We start from the raw sequence: 17,913 nt of genomic DNA, 5'->3' as shown, positions 1-17,913 counted from the left end.
CTGCTCATGGGCCATTATCAGAAGAAATTATAAGGGTGTCTTCCTTTACAAGTTCCATCTTATCTGGTATAGAGGGTTTTATAAATTCGATGTAGGTCGTTGTGTATGTTTGTCTATCTATATGCACATAGAAAATATGATAACGTTTCATGCTTTTCGTCCGATTTTTCTTCAATTGTTGCCAGTGATACTTTCGCATACCAATTAATTCCCACAAGCGGGTAAGAACTTAAAAATAGCTCGGTCCCAAAAGTTCCAAAACCTAAACATGTTTAGCCATACAGCACGTGCTATATGTTATAAATCGAGATCGCTTGCTTTCAGTATTCAACGTCGCCCTATCGATCTATAGATTAAGCCTTGTTTTAAACGTAGGCAATAAATGCGGTTCCTTACGTCGTACGATTCGAGTCATTTACATAGGTTTTCTTTACACTCGAAATAGTTCAAAACAGAAACCTACCGGCAAGAACCTTTAGAAACAGTGACCCGTTTGTCGCTGAAATCATTCTCATAGTCATTTCACTTGAGTTGTTTTATAGAACGAATGCTATTTTGAGGAACTCTCTGAAAAACACAGAGAAGCGTTCTGTACTTGTATGTTCGCGCAACGTCGAACGATGCGAACCTCTAGGCCTGTGCGATATGCGCAGGAACAAGACCCGTCTTCTATGGTGTACGCGTGACAGAGACATAACGGCCGCTGTTCAAGTTATTATTTGATTTATTCCACGCGTACATTCACATTTGTGATTGATTGTTTGCTTTTCGAACTGAGAGAAAATACAAGTTTAACTGACGGATTAAAAGAACAAGGCCGTTTCTTGTTAACGTGAAATTGAGCTAGATGTGTACATCGTTCTGTCCTCTACTGTTCTGCCGTTGAGAATGTATTGAGACGGCTGGCTCCCAGCGTGAAACAGCGTATCTGCGGATTCACACCTCACATGTCCCTAAACTTAGGATAACAAATGCATCACTACAGGTACTTATTGCCTAATCAGCTACAATTTTAGCTAGCAAAGTCAGCAACTTCCAATTCAGCTCGATCATGAGCACGGTGAACAAAGAATTTCGGGTGCGAGATAGAACTCTGAGCGACAAGAAAATTGGGCTGAACAAAAGGCCAGTTGGGGAAGTCGTTGCCCATGTGCAAAAACATAGAAAAATATTTCGATCGTCATTGGTAAGGTAGCTTGAAAACCGTGCCGACTGGTCTCAATAGCATTTCTATGATAATATCTACGTCTACCTGTCTAATTTCGCCTAGGTTAGGTTGGAAACCATCGTCTGGGTGCTTTCGTTGTCAATGCAGTTACGGAAAAAGACTCTAGAAAGAAGATACTCAGAGATTTTTAAGAAGAAGCAATTGTTGGAGAATACAAGCGGGGGTTTGTGAATTGGTCTATGAATTGAAAGAGAGTGAACTTGAACACGTACCGCTCTAATTTATGTACGTAGTAATGTTCGCATCAAACAGTCTTACAAGTTCGATGCCTTACAAAATAGTTTCTCGTTGTCCCTACTACTCGATTTTTTGTCGTCCGCTAAATTGGTTCGGGAGTTCCGGTAGATAGTGACTATTACTACATTTCGTCAAAATCCCGGTCAACTCATGTGAGGAAAAGACAAGGGCTTGCTCTAGCTGTGATAGCCGATCACTCTCAGAAGCCAGTTGCTCCGCAGACCAGAAGTTCGGAGTACTCATTATGAATATAGCGTGAATCAGAAAGACCGTTTATGAGGTGCAGCGTTTTCCGGACGCCGAATGGAGCAGTCTTCGAGTTGAAGATATCAAATGCTACAGCAAATACTTTGCTGTAGTCTAATAAGTCGCGAGTTTGGACAGTGGCGTCCACGTTCTGGACTATATGCTCCTAAATAATCAACTTTGCAGCGCATCTAATTATCCCAAAGCATCTGAACATGTACATCTTCAGAAAACTTTGCAGCATATATTCAGCATCTATTGCACGTATCGGCCCTAGGATATATCCGCTGACTAAAAAAACGCGACAATGGGAAGACTGTCGGCTACTGCAGGCTGATAATTGAGAATGCCGCTGCTGAAGCCTGTGTTTTCATGAAGGTCAGTTCCTGAGGGCCGGCTGCAAACTCGTCGATTTCGCGTAGTCGCAAGACGTCACGTAACAAAGCATATCGGGACTGTTTATTAAACGTTAGCGAGCGCTAATTAGAAGCGCTTAGGATCCTGACCAGTGAATTAGGGCAACCTAGAGAATTAAACTAGCTCGGTTATGCGGCCACATACTAGGGAGCGTGTCGGAACGCACCTGATTCCAAAACCTTTTAAGCGATGTCGATATACTTTGTGCAGCCATAAGCAATAAATAAAAGTAACCCAAGACAAATTTAATACGTACAAGTACATATATTCCTAATTATTCCCTACGTAATACCCGTAACGCGCATAAGCTGCCTTTTGCGACAAAATCTCAGCCATTTCAACTTCACTTATTCCAGTTCCTAACTGTTGCCACAGTCGTTGAAATTCTAACGACTCGCGTGATTACTCGTTGTCGCCCCTCGTATCAACATCCTTCTGCTCTTTTTTCGTATTACTTTAACCGTTAGACGTTCCCTGACGTAGGCTGTTGGTGTATAAGAGCACAATAGCTACCAATGAAGTAATAGTCAAAATAACGGAAGCATCACTTGAAGTCAGTAACAGCGCACCTGCCTGAATAACGAGCAAAGCTCAGCTATACGCTATTGCTGCGTAGAAACGAAGAGAAAAAAAAACAGTAATACAAATCGTCAAGCGAAGATCCTAATGAGATGCCGCATCTCTCGCTAGTACCCGGCGCTCCTCTTAACCCTAACACCTTTGAAGATCTTTCCTAATGGGAACTTCTGCACAAGTCACATATCCTATGGAGCGACCAGATTTTCCAAGATTATCTGAAGCTCTACCCACTCAAGAACCACAGTCTCTATCAGCAGATTCGCTACTGTACCGAAGCCGATCGCGGATTGGGGTGTTACATAAAGAGATCGTCTCTTTATTAATGCAGTGACCTGCTACTCATAATATCTGCCACTTACCAACACGATTGTCTATAATAAATGAATATGAAATTGTACTATTTTCGCTTTAGTTAGAAAAACAGTGCCTCCAATGACAAACAATAATAATCGCCTTTTAATCAATAGGACGAGTGATTGAATGAATATATCATATGATCAATAAATAGTCGCTGTAACGTGGCTGATATTACGAAATCGCAAAAGTAGAGACCTTCATACCTATAAAGTTCGGCGTAGTTGATACGTGTTCTACTAAATTTCAACGAATGCGATCCTATCGCACGAACTTTTTTGTACGCATCTCTGGAATTTGTTTGTTACGAAGACATTCTGCAAACGCATGTAGCACTTGAGCACAACTCAACTGTTTGATCAGAACATGCCCGTTCTGTCAAGTTCCAAGGGATCCAATCAGAGGTTCGATTGCGAGGCTCAGAAATAATTAAATAAAATTAGGATATATTTATTGGATCTGTACAAAATGTGAATTCATAAACCACCGTCATCGATGTGTTTATGACCGATATAATATCAACGTAGCTAGTGTAAACAATCTATCACAATCTTTCTGTAATCGAAGTGACAAAAAATGGTTCGTACATTGTCTTCTATGATATTATTGTGTGTTTGTATATATAGTGCATTCGATTAGACCAAAAAAATTCAATTTTTATTTTAAAAAAAAATAACGCAGAAAAAGACCTAGCTTGTTGAGACGTTCACTGCGGTGAGCGAATGCTTCTACCAAATCTCGAGCAGTTTAGATATTTTATCAATGTATCGGTGCGTGCATTGAATAAAGAAGAATAATCGAAATCAGAATACGTCTGTGTAGTTGTTGAAAAAACTGTTTTCTTGCAGCAAATTGAAGTTAGCAGGCTTAGTGTTTTCCTAGAGAGGTTTACTCCTGCGCAGAAGTCGAAGAAACGTAATTAGCCGCCAATATAGCCTTCGTTTAATAGTCTAAGTATGATAACGTGTCTATAAATGTTAACAAAGGATCGACTATATCAACGATGACGCAAATAATGGACAAGCTACATTAACGTTCCACGTTATAGCTATGTCCCTTGCAAATTTGTTGTTTCGCATATCGGGCATCCCCAAAAAATGGCCTCATAAAGTGTCCGAACGATACGTTCTAGTATATGTAATCCTCGACGAGGGGACGGTTACTACAAGTCCATTAGGGCACTGACGTAAGTCAATTTCAGTCAGGCTCCAGGCACGACGATTCGATTAGAATAATCTCATAACGATGACGGATTTCAAACTATGTCAGCACCAGTAGTGAGGTATGCTGCATACAGTTATCCTTTTCGAAATCGGTGCAAAGACGGCCGCCCGGGAATTTTACGCTTGCTGAAGAGTATGGTCCTTACCTTTGGTAATGTCAAAGGAAGCCTTTCTATAGCAGCATCATGTGGGAATACGCCATTCAGAGCACGAATGTCAATACCGGCAAAGCCTCTTCTTCACAGCAGATATCACAGAAGGTAAAACGTCAACATCGTTGAGCCTAAACTTTGAAAGCTAACTTGAAGAGCAAGCGTGATATAGAATGCAAATTAACGAGTACAGCTTCTCTCTGAGAGACTCGTCTGACTCCGCAACAATCTCCGATATTTCTTCGTTATTGTAGTTAGCAGAAAAGAAGAGGCAGCTCAGGTATATTGGAAACCTACTCAATGAACGGACGTAATCTACGTAAACAAACGCAGTTGCTCCCAGAACTATACACTCCTAACGTAGGGCGGGACAAACACTAAGCAATTCTGCTGTCCTCTTACGCTCGACATCGCCTGCTGCTGTGCCCGAGTCACCCTTCTGACATTTCTTCAATAAACAAAATAGGCCATCCCGAAGATGTCGTCCTCAATCGACGATGATAGTTGTAAACGTCTGCGTTAGTCAACTATTAGCGACCGTTTATAATCGGCGTTATCATTAGCTTGGCGAAGTCACGTCCTCGAACACAGAGCCCATCAGAAAATATCATTGAAATATGTTGTGGACATATTTTCCATACCCTGTATCAGTCCCTAACAATGTATAGTGAAATATTCTGTCAGGAGACCTTTTCATTCTAGAAGCTCATGTGTTCCAATGTTGTAAAGCGGCAAAACGGGATTTCTTTTTTCGATGCTTGGACTTGTTGGGTATACCATGCCGAATGTACTTCCAGTGTTATAAGGTCGATTGGGTTAGCATAAGAAGTGCGTATATTCAATAGAGATCCTATAGTGACATTGAAATTGAATAGAATTATACATCACATGAGAAATTAATCGATAGATGACAGCCTAGCCTTATCACTTAATGTCTGAATACATCAGTTAGCTGTCATCATTTAGCTGACGCAAAAAGTAGAAAAAGCAAGGAAGTGACGTTCAGACGACGGGTTTATAGTATACTTTTTTCAGAACTTTATATTACAATGCCAAGTACAATAATCCTTTGTTTAAATAACGTACTGCAACGCGTTCTAAAATAATCACTCTAGACATTTTTGTGCTTACTTCTAATACAGTTGACTTCGTCCTGTTAAGAAACGCCGTTTAGATCCGATAGCCATGATAATATACGTGCTTAATTATTATCTATTTTTTTTATGTCAGTCTTGGTTATTTATCTTCAATCGTTAAACACAGCATGCAGTCTTTTAGACGACATGTCTCCTACGGCACGCTCTAAGCTATAACATTTACTTGTATTTGTCTCTCGAGTATACGGGCAATCTGAGTAGAAATATATAGAATAGAAGTATAATCATCGGAAGCTTTTTGTAGGAAAAAAGATTCAAGGGAACTCGGGTGCATTAGTAAGTACGAAAATGTTGACTGAATTTATATAAATATTTCAGCGCCACTCGTAATAGTCGAACAACGATGCAGACTAATGACCTTTTTCTCTGCTGCATTTTTACTCGTGGCTGAGCATAACTTACGCTGAGCAGCCACGTCTTTACTCTTAACCGACAACTCTGTGTTTGTGTTTGAGTACAAACGTACTGAGATAGTACGAACTGTAAGTGGCCTCGATTATCGTGAGCCGGAAAGCGCAGCAGGTAGAGCAGGCGCGCGCCCATCGACATTGCTCGTTCACTTCATTAGGACATTAGTTGAAAGATAAACTTCCTGGGAGAGTAAATGCCACAAGGGCACTAGACCATAGGGACATAGGGGAACTTGAAGCGCCCCCGGTAACGAGCAGGATAGCGTACATGAAAGTGGCCTTCCCAGGGGAAATGGGCGCAGAGCGTGGGAGGTAGATTAAGTTGGAACGTCGGACTTTGTGAACGCTCTTGTTGCCTATTTTCGTATGCACAGAACGTTTCCGTACGTTTCAAGTCCCGGCCAACCTTGACTTAACTATGTATAGCTGCTGCGAAACGTTTGCATCTCACAAGGAAATAAAAATGATAATAACGCTCCTTAAAATGACTGTTTTCATGTAGTACAATTATATAGTTTTAATAGAAAATGTTTTCGCGACCGTCTTAGCTGCTCTGTCCAGGATTTGCAATATGAGGGGGTTGGGTATCGCGTCTTTTTAGTGGGTCCTGAGTTTTTTGCTTAGTAAGTTCGTCTTAACAAATAACTTCGGTCATAAATTGAAACAAGCTAAACTTAAAAATCAAATCATCGCTATCTTGTTTATATGAGATGACATTTGAGAATATGGAGCTGTCGAGTGCATATATATATCTACAGAATATTTTAAGAACTTCCTTAACGAGTGACTATTTTTGTTCCTTTCATGCTCGGCTTAACGAGAAGATTACAGTGAAGGCAGCAGGCTCGGAAAAAGATGTCGTTTATGCTAAAAGCGTAGAAATACTTTCAACATCGACAGTAATGTCATTGGGCGCGTCTCGTCGCCACGCAATACCAAGCCAAGACAGGAAGACAGACAATCTTCCGATCCAGGTGTTACACCAAACGTCTGTATAGCGTATACAGTGAAGAGCTATCCTGTGATTCGATAAATAAATCGGCTAAACTAAATTATACAATAAAGGCTGCAATACATTCACCAGAATTCTAATCGATTTGGTCTTCACGGAGGCCCAAACTTTTATACTTTCGTTGTGGTTTCCCCTTGACCTTTTGCGAGCTTTTATTCCCATTACAACGCTTCAGATGCTCTGTGTATGCCTGTGAATCACCATAACGTTTCAGAGTAGCCAGCACATCGTAAAAGCTTATTTTATTGACTACAGTTTATCTTAGCAAAGTGATCTGTTAGGCAGTTTTAGGGATCTGCTTCAATAGACAAAATCGTTCGTTAGAAAAAAGGTATCCATGACACAAGTAGATTCGGTATCTACTAGCGCCAGTAACAACACATCGAAAACGTTGTGCCATCTATTAAAAAAATAGCCTTCCCGATCTGATCGAGCAGAAATTGACACTGGCCATTTATTCTGACTAAATGAAGACTGGTTCGTCCTAATGGTGCGCTTGTCATGCGTTCCTTGAAGCTATTGGCGGTGTACAGAAACACGTCTGTTTCCAAATAGAACTGTCCGTGTATCACTTTTCTGTGCCCGAACACTGCTCTCTGCCTTCATTTAGTGCACACCACCTCAGTGAGGTCATCTGCGTTTTGTCCTCGTAGCACACACATTCTAGCAAGGGTTGTCCCAAGTGCCTCTAGTCGATTAAGGTTGGTAAGTGGCCCGTTTGTCTTTACCATATGAGAGAAAAGGGGCGATCGGATCAGATCTGATTTAACCGAATCCATAATACTTCTAAACACTCGTAGATAAACCGCTTCGATAACGATAAGGTTGAGATCGACACAAACTCAATACGCGACGAATTTTTATTCATCCTCGAACTGTAGACAACGTCCTAGAACGCAATGAGAGAAAACTATTCTCCAAAAAATATACGCACTACTTTTTTGACATTTCGGGCACCTTCCAGGCAGCCGCAGGTCAGGGAGAACAATAAAGGGAATGTTTTTGTCTACGTAATTTGGCTTGCGCTAACTGGGTGGGATTCGATCTAGAGATCATGCAGATTCTACCTAACAACCATGTTAAGAAGATATCACAAGAAAGCTGTGCATATAATTAACTTCTCCGCACCAATAAGAAGCAGCCGTTACCGGCTATAGAACGGCCAAAATCAGAAACAATTGTTATATTAAATGAATATAAATTATAATGGATAACAATCAAACATGTACGATCGCTGATTCATCGAACATATTTAGACAATATTAAGATAAGTTAGATTTATCCATTATAACAACAGAAATAACAGCAATACGCTTCTCAAATGATAATTTTACTTAACTTACATGTGGTATTTGTTAAGTTTGAGTTCAGTTCGATAAGTTATATTGCATTGCATTGTAGTTTCCTGTGATGTGCTCATGCATTGGGTGTAGCAATGATCAATTGGGGAGATACATGAAGTTGTACTAGCTTTCAGCTTGTTGATCGATCCAAGTTTAAGCTTGACGCATTCCATAACAATCAAATTCATTCTCTTGTATATACAGACGGATTGCTTTTGCATCTACATATCACTGAACAAGTCCGAAACGGTGGTAAACAGCAACGTATGAAATTCCATCTTGGTATTTCATGCTTCCCTCAAAGACTCGTATGGCGTATAAGCTTCTGAGAAAAAGCAATTCTAAACAACTTCTTTGTGTTACTTTAACCTATCACATACCAACACATGCCATCAAGAGACACGGTAATCCACGACCTTTTTGCTCCGCGGCAGCAACGATTTCCAACAGAATCAATAACAATATCTTGTCTCTGTTGAAGTACGCGTAGGTAGCTCTAGTAGTAACCTCTGAACCTACCGCCATTTGGTATTGGGTTGACGACACTGCTCGATATACACTGGTCTTGAACGACTACGGCTCCCCCGAACATCAGGGGATGAACCTCGCTACGCGAACACGCGCCGCTCTGCAGTCTGCGTTAGCCTGCAAGTTCTTTTGAAGCTATTGAGCAATACCGAAGTTTTTACTTTTGTAACAGTTGAGCGCCTCGAAGACGCTGCCGAGATTTCGTGCTTGTAATAGAAAAGCTGCCGCTTACTTTCGTAGAGGGAGAGGAATACATGGCTGTTTGTATTGTCCAAGGGGAGGCTAGAGGAACAACGGATTTTACTGCAGCCAACGTCTAGCGGCACAAAACGGCTTCCGATTCGGCGGAAATGCGGTTCACTTTAATCTTCCAAATTATATGATTAGCAGCGCTGGAGTTGTGTTTTTGTAGATCGTACTGCTGTTGCAAAGCTTTCCATAAACCAGAAAGCAAAGCGTTCGCGATCAACAAGCGCCAATGGAAATACACCGGTTAAGTAAAGTAGAAGTAAATCATACGGAGAGATCAATAGCCCGCCTATAGGAAACACAAGCAATAGACATTCGTTCGTCTTGCGATCGATTTAACCATTAGCTAATGTCATGAGTCGCGTTTGGCAGTGGAAGATCTACCGTTTTCGATCAGGATGATAATGGGCGATCCATTAGAATTTGCTTCGTCTCCGCCAGGCATATGTTTCGCCGTTTCGGTGGCCTGAATAGTGTCTAGGCCGCAGAAGTTATTCAATTGCTCTTTGAACCTTGCCACTTAAATCATTATTAAACCGCTTGACTCCAGAAAAACAAAACTAGTTTATAGAGGGTGATACAACTCTATTACTCATTAATGGCTTCTACAATAACATAAGAGTTCCGAATTTAACCCAACGTTTTAGAATCAACAGAATACCTCGATTTCGATCTAGTTTTTATTAAATTTTAAAAACGAATAACTTAACAGCTAAGTTACAACTGTAACCCTGTTGATTAGTATCACCGTAGAGGTTAGCTGTCGACAAAATATATAGATCTGAATTGAGCTTAATACGCAACCGATCTTTATTGGGTGTATAAATCTGGCCTAGGTTAGTCAGCCAAACAGAAGTGTAGAAACGAAGAGATCAGCTACGTTTTGTTATTGTCTATTCAATCATAGCAACTTATTAATATCAAGTAAAAAATAAGTTCAAACGCTGATTATATTATTGATCGAAGTTCAAAATTCGCAAGCTTATACTATGCCGTATGTCCTTACAAAATTAAATAGTTTTTAATTTATGCTAACTTAAACTTTTTACTGGTGCATCAATTTATCAAAGCTTATACGTGTTCTATTTAACCGTAAACTACAGAAGATCTCTAGAGAAGGGTCACCGTCAATAGCGTTGCTGTTCGTGCTCAGTTCAGTTCGAAAACATAAAACACAATGCAACCCCTGCTTAAACAAACGCACGTTCTCCACAACCTTTCTCTACCGTTCGTTGTGTTATTATTTACGTTTTATAACCAACGTTGAAAAATCAATTGAACATATAATTATTGAACATAACTGGCTTCTGTTTGCCAGTATTACACTGTTTGACATGTTTAGTAATAACCGCCTTTTATAACTGTGTGAAAATTTAAAATCCTGGTAAACATCATCTAGACCCTATGAAGACTTAATGGTGACTATAACACAGTAGACTGTCAGCATGATCCTAAATATATTATCGATCAGAGTGAATGTTTCCGTATCAGAAAAAATTAACTTTTGCCAAAATTTCGGATAACAGCGGTGTGTACAACGAGTGTGATGCAGATAGATGTTTATCACTTCGTAAAGAGTACAAGTTAACTAGCGCAACCGTTTTACGCACACGCACAATATGGTCACAGACTACAGGTAGAGGCATCTATGATGTTGGCACCACTAAATGCTGAGCGGCTCGGCCTAACGCTGAACCTGAAGCACGACTGTGACGGGTACGATCCTTTGTCTACTAGAGCGTTGTCTATGATGTCGACACGATTTATCGAGTATCCCAATTGAAGACTGCTTAAAAGGGTAGAAACTTCGCCGCCTCAGGATTTCCAGATAGCATCTGGTTGACTTTTATAGCCTAAGTGGTACGTGTGGGTGTTAAGCACTTTCTGATAAAGGTCTCGTTTGAATTTTTCGAAGTTCCGTAATGTTTGCCATAATAAAAAGTGCCTACATTTTGTAATAAAGGAAGTTAATTATATTTTTCTATGTTTCGAATTTTACGTCCGGTGTGACCTTCAGGCGTTCCATTAGATTCTAATAGTCAAAGATTGATTATATCGTGGTATAATAAATGTGTTATGGCGACCTTGTTGCGTCTTCGAACCGCGATCAAAGTTTGATATTACCTTGTTTTCGACGGAACATGATCTCTTAGAACCGCTAATATTTCGCTTGGGTGCATTAACAGACGACGAAGCTAAATTTACTATCAGTTCAAATCGCCAGAGTGAGCAAGTGCCTACAATGTATAGAAGATTCAATATACTTAACATAATACATATGTCTTTCTTCAGTCATCATCTTCATTACCCCCGCTATTTTCTTCTTCTGAAACGATTGATAATTTATTGCTGCCCAGACAGCTGAAAATAGTTTTTGAGGGGAGCTCTGTGAGGTACTGATGTCACCCTGTATACTTCGTCATAGGTTCGCGCTTCTGTGTTACAGCGGACAAGAGACGGGGAGAATAAAAAGCAAGGTGCAGCAAAGCGTGATCTCACTTCCCGTTTCTGTTTGAAAAAAAATAGCAATATTTGTTTGGTGGAAGGTTGAAGGCGGCTGTTACCTTTTCGACACTCCCGTGAGTTGGGTCGTTACCTATACCCTAGTCTGTCAACGCCGGTGCCTCACCTACGGTTCACACTGATCCGTCGCCTTTACTGTGTCGTGTATACCAAAGTGAATGTCCGTGTTAACTCGCTGACCCAACTGAGTAGTGGCCTGATGGTGAAGTCGACAGCATTGACCGGGTTGGTAACCCATGTAGGCAAGTCGTACTTGACCAAGCGCCAGTAAGTCCGACATGAAGGGAAGCGTCATTAGTGTTCGCAGTTTTTTTTTCAGGTGGCAAAAGGAGACAGACACGTTAAAGCTAATCGAAACGATTTACTTACGCGGATTAGTTCTTCTTTGTAACAGCGGCTCCTAATAACAAAGGTGTCAGTCCCCGGGGAATCGACCATTAAGAGAAGATTAGTTATTGTTAACCGGTATACGCTTAAACATATTATAAATTTGGGTGTGTCAAGGAAAGCAAACGAGGGAACATTGTGGCGCGATTATTTTTAATACTCAAAGATTGTTCTATTCTCGATTTTCAGATGACCAAAGGACCCGGAAAGCCTTCTAAAAGGAATCATAAAGGATTTGTCAGTGCTCTGGAATACGCTACGTTTTTGGTAATCTGGTGAAGTGCCCGCCGTTAAAGCCCTAAGAAATGTGATTCGGAGAAGTTGCGTCTCGTTCGACTGATCGAGTCCCATTGAAGAGTTTAAGATTGATCCGCTAATAATGACAGCGGAACATAATAATATTCTCGCTCAAGTACTTCGGCAAAAGCAGTGAGAAACGAGTAAGCTTTTTCATGGGCTTAGATTCTGTGAGAACATTATAAGAACTGGGCTTATTGAAATGCAAACGATATTAAAAATAACATAATTCTATTATTTTGATACTCGCCAAAGGGGCAACTATATTTATTGCATAGCAAGCGTTATTAGTTGATCGCGGGCCGGTAGTCCTTTGATTAGCTTTTTGGAGTTGGTTCTCTTTCTACGTTTTAGCCGCTTGGTGTACAAGACGGCGCACGTGGCACATTGGCAATTGTTGGGATCGTTTCCTTACGATACTTTCTTCTGACGAATCACTTCGGTTCAAGAAAACTTCCTGAACCGTCTGCGTATTCGTACCCGCATAGATAGAACATGACTTTAAAAAAATCTGATCCAAGGTTCGGCAGGATTCTGAAGAAACTGCAACTTCCCGTGCTACAGTTGATATAAATCTGTGCAAGGAAAATTGTGCCATTAAGTGAGTTTATTAAGTCGTTTCGTGCCGGCGTAAAATTGTAGGACACTACACCAAAATATTCGTTGTATGCAAACAACGAATTCTTTAGGTATATTTTTTAGAATAGAAGATGAATTTTGCCGCTAACCTCCCAAGGCCAGGCGTCACCCGAACTAGCCTCGAGCCATTGCTATTGTCAGCGAACTTCGGAACTCAACGAAGGTGGATGAAGCGGGACGACTGGTTACAGGATAGATGTTTGTTATAATCCTGCATAGTCTGTCGACTGCGTCTGCGGCTTTTCGACACGCGACAAAAAAACGTGCATCAGAAGGGGCATCTGTGTCACCACATGCTTAAGGTTAAAGAGAAACAGAACACAGCGAAATATAGATACAACATGTCTTTGGTAATGCGGGATTGATAATATGTTCCTCCATCTCTGCTAGTACGAAATGTCAACTGTTCATGTTTGCGAAATGGCTTCTGCTTTGAGTTTTCCACGAATTTCATATGATTATTGAACTGCCACATCCATCAAGTTTTCACTGATTTGTACAGTAGAGACGAGTTTTTCGCGAGTCAACGGCTGACAGACTAAGCCTTCCAACATGTTCATTAAAAACAAAAAACTACAGTTTTGTGTTAAAGGCTGTTTTTATGTGAATTCGCATTAGGGGAGTTGAGTTTGAAATCAATATGGAGTTCATTTCGTAGTCGTTACGCAGTGCCCAGATGGGTCTAGAAATTTCTTGATTGCATGACAAAAACATTCGTTATTGTCAAAAATGCCGCAACTTTCTTAGGGGGGCAAGACCCCAAACTTTTGGAGCGGAGTAGGTAAATTCTTAACCTGGCTGCATGAACATCGCCATTAATAATATATGTGCAAAGCGCTCCCGTCGTACGGAACAGCTAGTTTGAAAACAGCTTTAATTTTTTGAAGAAATACCACCATGATGTCTAATGAGGATTACATAAAATATACTCATTGATTGGTACGAACACTTAAGCAACCAAATAGATCAATGTTTACCTTGTAACAGTCAAATCTACCTTGACGTTGGAACTTTTGCCCTATCTATGTAAAATTTCGGTGTAACAATTTTCCCCCCCCGCAGTATTAATCGTATTTAGTGATAGACATCACGCAATTAACGGAAAAATTATGTATCCCATAAACATAAATCGAAACTATATTTAAAATTCGTATTCACTCCATAAGAATGGGGTCGTATACGTTCCATCAATATTTCGGAATTAATAAAGTATACATCATTCGAATAACAGAAACAAATTATTTTAGCTACAGTGGTGTTAAAAATACGCCGCAAGGACAGAATATCGCGTCGTGAAGCAGTTGTTATGCGTGAAAAATAGAGAAAACCGTGTCCCGAACGTTTGTCCAAAGTTGCTTACACCATCAGGCCCCCACACATAGTGCTACAGCTCATACTACTTTAGAGCTGTAGGCCGACGCCAATCTAAGAACAGCCGTGAAATACCCCAATATAGTTATTCTGGATTAATGAATTCTCTCGCGTATCGAGTGGGGCGCATTAAGCGTATCAAGGGCAAATGCGGAAAAACCCAACGGCTCGTATAGCTTATTACGGCCGCTATCTGACGCACCACAAACTGAACAACTCTCAGAAATGTCGTTAACAACTATTGAAGACGTGAACCTTATACTCACTTATTCATCACGAATGAGTCGATGAACACGTCCGACGCAAGCGGAAGATAGTGCAAATCAACCAAAATAAAGGTCCAGCTAAAAAAAGGACGTGATCAGCATAAGCTTGCATACCTACAGAAAGAAGTTTATAGAGCTACTAGAAAACAACAAGTAATCAAAGAATACGGCATTCTGTTAGTCAGCGAGTTAGAATTATATCCGTAAAAAATAAGCGTGCAAGACGCGTTGAGCTCTATGAGATATTCAAGCGGAACACTAATGACTCACAGTCGCGAGGAGGCGCAAACGCTCAGCGCTTTTGTTTTTACATATACAGATTCGTCAAACGGCGAATTACTGCGATACAACTAACTGCGTCCTTCATTGCCTCCTAAAAGGCCTTCTTGTTTATAGTGCGTGATCTAGCTGTCAGTCCAGACCATATCGGAGTATCTGAACAAACTATAACCCAAAACTGGTGACATCACGATACTTCTTTAGAGCGCTCGATATCTCAGGCGGGATACTTATTCCCTACTTAGTTTTCAGACAGCGTCAAAGTCGCTCAAGTGCTGGACAGGTATAGGGCGCCCATTGCATAAAAAGGGGTCAAAAATTAGGCCTACAAACGAAAGGCCAATGTCATTAACCCTAGTGGCACACAAACTGTCATTCAAATTGTCGTTTACAAGCAAAGATTAATATCCGACGATCACTTCGCTTACGGACCAGAACAAAAGCTCAATTCGTAGCTGTTGGGGACACAATTCGAATAGGAAAAATTCTTAACACGCATCAGCATTTCAACGTGGCATAATTTGATCTTAAATCAGCGTTAGAACGTTATTCAAAGCTTCGCAAAATGTTGGCGTCAATGATCCGACTGATGAAGCGGACGCAAAGGGTAAGGTTTAGTGAGCAGAGACACCTTAGCTTGTCCTTAAAATACAATTTTGAAACTTCTCATGTATATTAATTGAATACTGCACATGATTTGGGAAAATTTACAACAGTTACGCCGAAATACACAGAACATATAACAGGTATAGCTAGCTATTCGCGTAAACACGCCGCCCGCGGATCTTAAACCCATTAGTTCTCAAAGAGCGGGCTCCAAATATCAAGCCATTGAAGACATATATTGTACCACTCTTGGTATTCGCAGCATCTGTGTCGCATCCAAAAAAGACACCGAAGGGTTTGGGAAATTTGGAGGTACGTATGCAGAATATGTTGTTGCCTTCAAATATCGGTGTGAAGGACAAAAAAAAAGTAGAAATCCTACCACTTCCTAAAAACTACGCAAGTTAATGTTTGCTTGTCTACACGAATTTTTTGTACAATGATGAAGAAACGTCCGAGGCATGCTGCAAAAAGGCTCGCCGCAAGCAATAGGCCTGAGATATTTCACATCTAGAACACCTGCGTCGATAGGCATGATATTCGATAGTGCACTTGGCTCACTCGAGGGCCCGCAGATTAGTGAGCGACTGAATTATTGTCGACAGATAATAAAAATGCGTCCTTAGGCCTAACAAGCAAAACTATAACGATATATATTGTTACAAACAAACATATATTGTTATCAGAAAAGTTTGTGCTGGTGCCGCACTCCACAGGCGAATCGCCCATTGAGCTTGTTATACTGATAGGGCTTTTGGGGCGCGCGAAAAGCTAATAAGTACTGTTTACGTCCAGAAACCGCTTGCCAACGACCGACTAGAATTATCTTCGACCTACTGCTTTATGCCTGTGTGTTATTTTATCTATTTTCTTTGTGTAACATTGCCTAACAAGAGCGGCGCGAGAACAAGTTAGGTTATAAGTTAAACAAATTTTCATGTCGAAAGCTACTTCGATAACTAAACGTTGTAGTTAGCTTGTATTTTCGAAATGACTGACTTTTTATGTATCTGCATTTTTCAAAGGAACTCCTCAGACAAGCAAGCAACCAGAGTATTGTTACCGTTGAAGTCTATTTTTTCACTGAATGTTACTGAAGGCCTGCTTTACCGATCGGTACCAAGCCTTATAGTTTTGTACTTTCGGTGGACGTAACTTTGAAACTGAGTAAAAAAGATCATGAAACTCAAAGTATACGTTCATGTAGCCACGTAGTATACGTCGTTCCACGTTCAAAGTATACGTCTATAGCGCCAAAGGATTTTAACATTCAAAATTAAATATGTTGAACTTGCATTGGCTACTGGATCCGCAAAGTTTCATAGAAATTAACCTGTCGCAATAAATGTAAACGTCTTTCTATTTTCTGCGCTTTGCTCTAAATGTTTTCTCAGTGTAAAAAAATGTTAAATCTTTACATTGCAACTATTTAATAGAGGAAGTTCAAGCTAAGTTAGACAATCTATGTGTCAAAGCAACGTCGCGGCGTCGGTTTATTAGGTCTGAATATCGAATATAGATAAATACGTAACTTTACCCTAATATACGTTCTTAGTGGTATTGGCCATGCGATATCAATAAAATTTTGATTGAGAAGGGTTTAAGGAGAAAAATCTATTATACGTAATTATAACAGTGTGTTCGTTCAAGTAATTTTGGTATATTGCCAACATTTTATTTGCACAATTATTGCTTGAAGGAGCCCTTCGGTCGTAATAAGGTTATGGAAAACATTAAATGTTTGCCTTCCTAAAAGGTATAGGGAACTCTGAACAGTCAGGACGCTTCAACCTTGTAGCCTTTAATTTTCGTTTTAATAGGTTCGAAGCGAATAATATTATTAAAGTAGTAGCAACGATAAGAGGTCGTATCAAATACCCGTGAGCACACAAAATACTAACGGACTTACATGTATATAATAGTGGGTTTACGGGTTGTGTCTCGTTGATCGGTGACCAAAACATAAACAAAAAAACGCAACAATTGAGTAGTTCATCGTCGAGATTGTAAGCCATTTCACAGACCTACCGCACAGACTAATGTTAGACAACTGTTATCTTCATCAAGAGCAATCGACAAGAGCTTAGTAGCTCAACCGTGAAAATGGAGAACGAGGCAAAGCTGTATTAATCAAAAAGTTTGAACATATAAATATTTAATCATTTATACAATTTGGGCCAGGACATGGGACATGTTGGTTGGGGTTATAAAATAGATTCTAAATGGATTGCATTTAGCTTTTCCACCGATCAGAATAATTCTGCCTAGACGATGGTTGCCCTTGTAGGGTCGATGTCCTCAAACGTACTTAATTTCGCTTTTACTTTCAATAGGACCCCAGTTTTTAAGTGAGATAATAACCGCTACTCTAAGGCGTTGGCCTACTTTATTAGGCCTGTTGCCGTTTCGT

This window comes from Varroa destructor, unplaced genomic scaffold (genome assembly GCF_002443255.2).
Source record: "Varroa destructor unplaced genomic scaffold, Vdes_3.0 BEIS01000002.1, whole genome shotgun sequence".
In the NCBI taxonomy this organism is placed as follows: Eukaryota; Metazoa; Arthropoda; class Arachnida; order Mesostigmata; family Varroidae; genus Varroa; species Varroa destructor.
Note: the sequence above shows the minus strand (reverse complement) of the source record.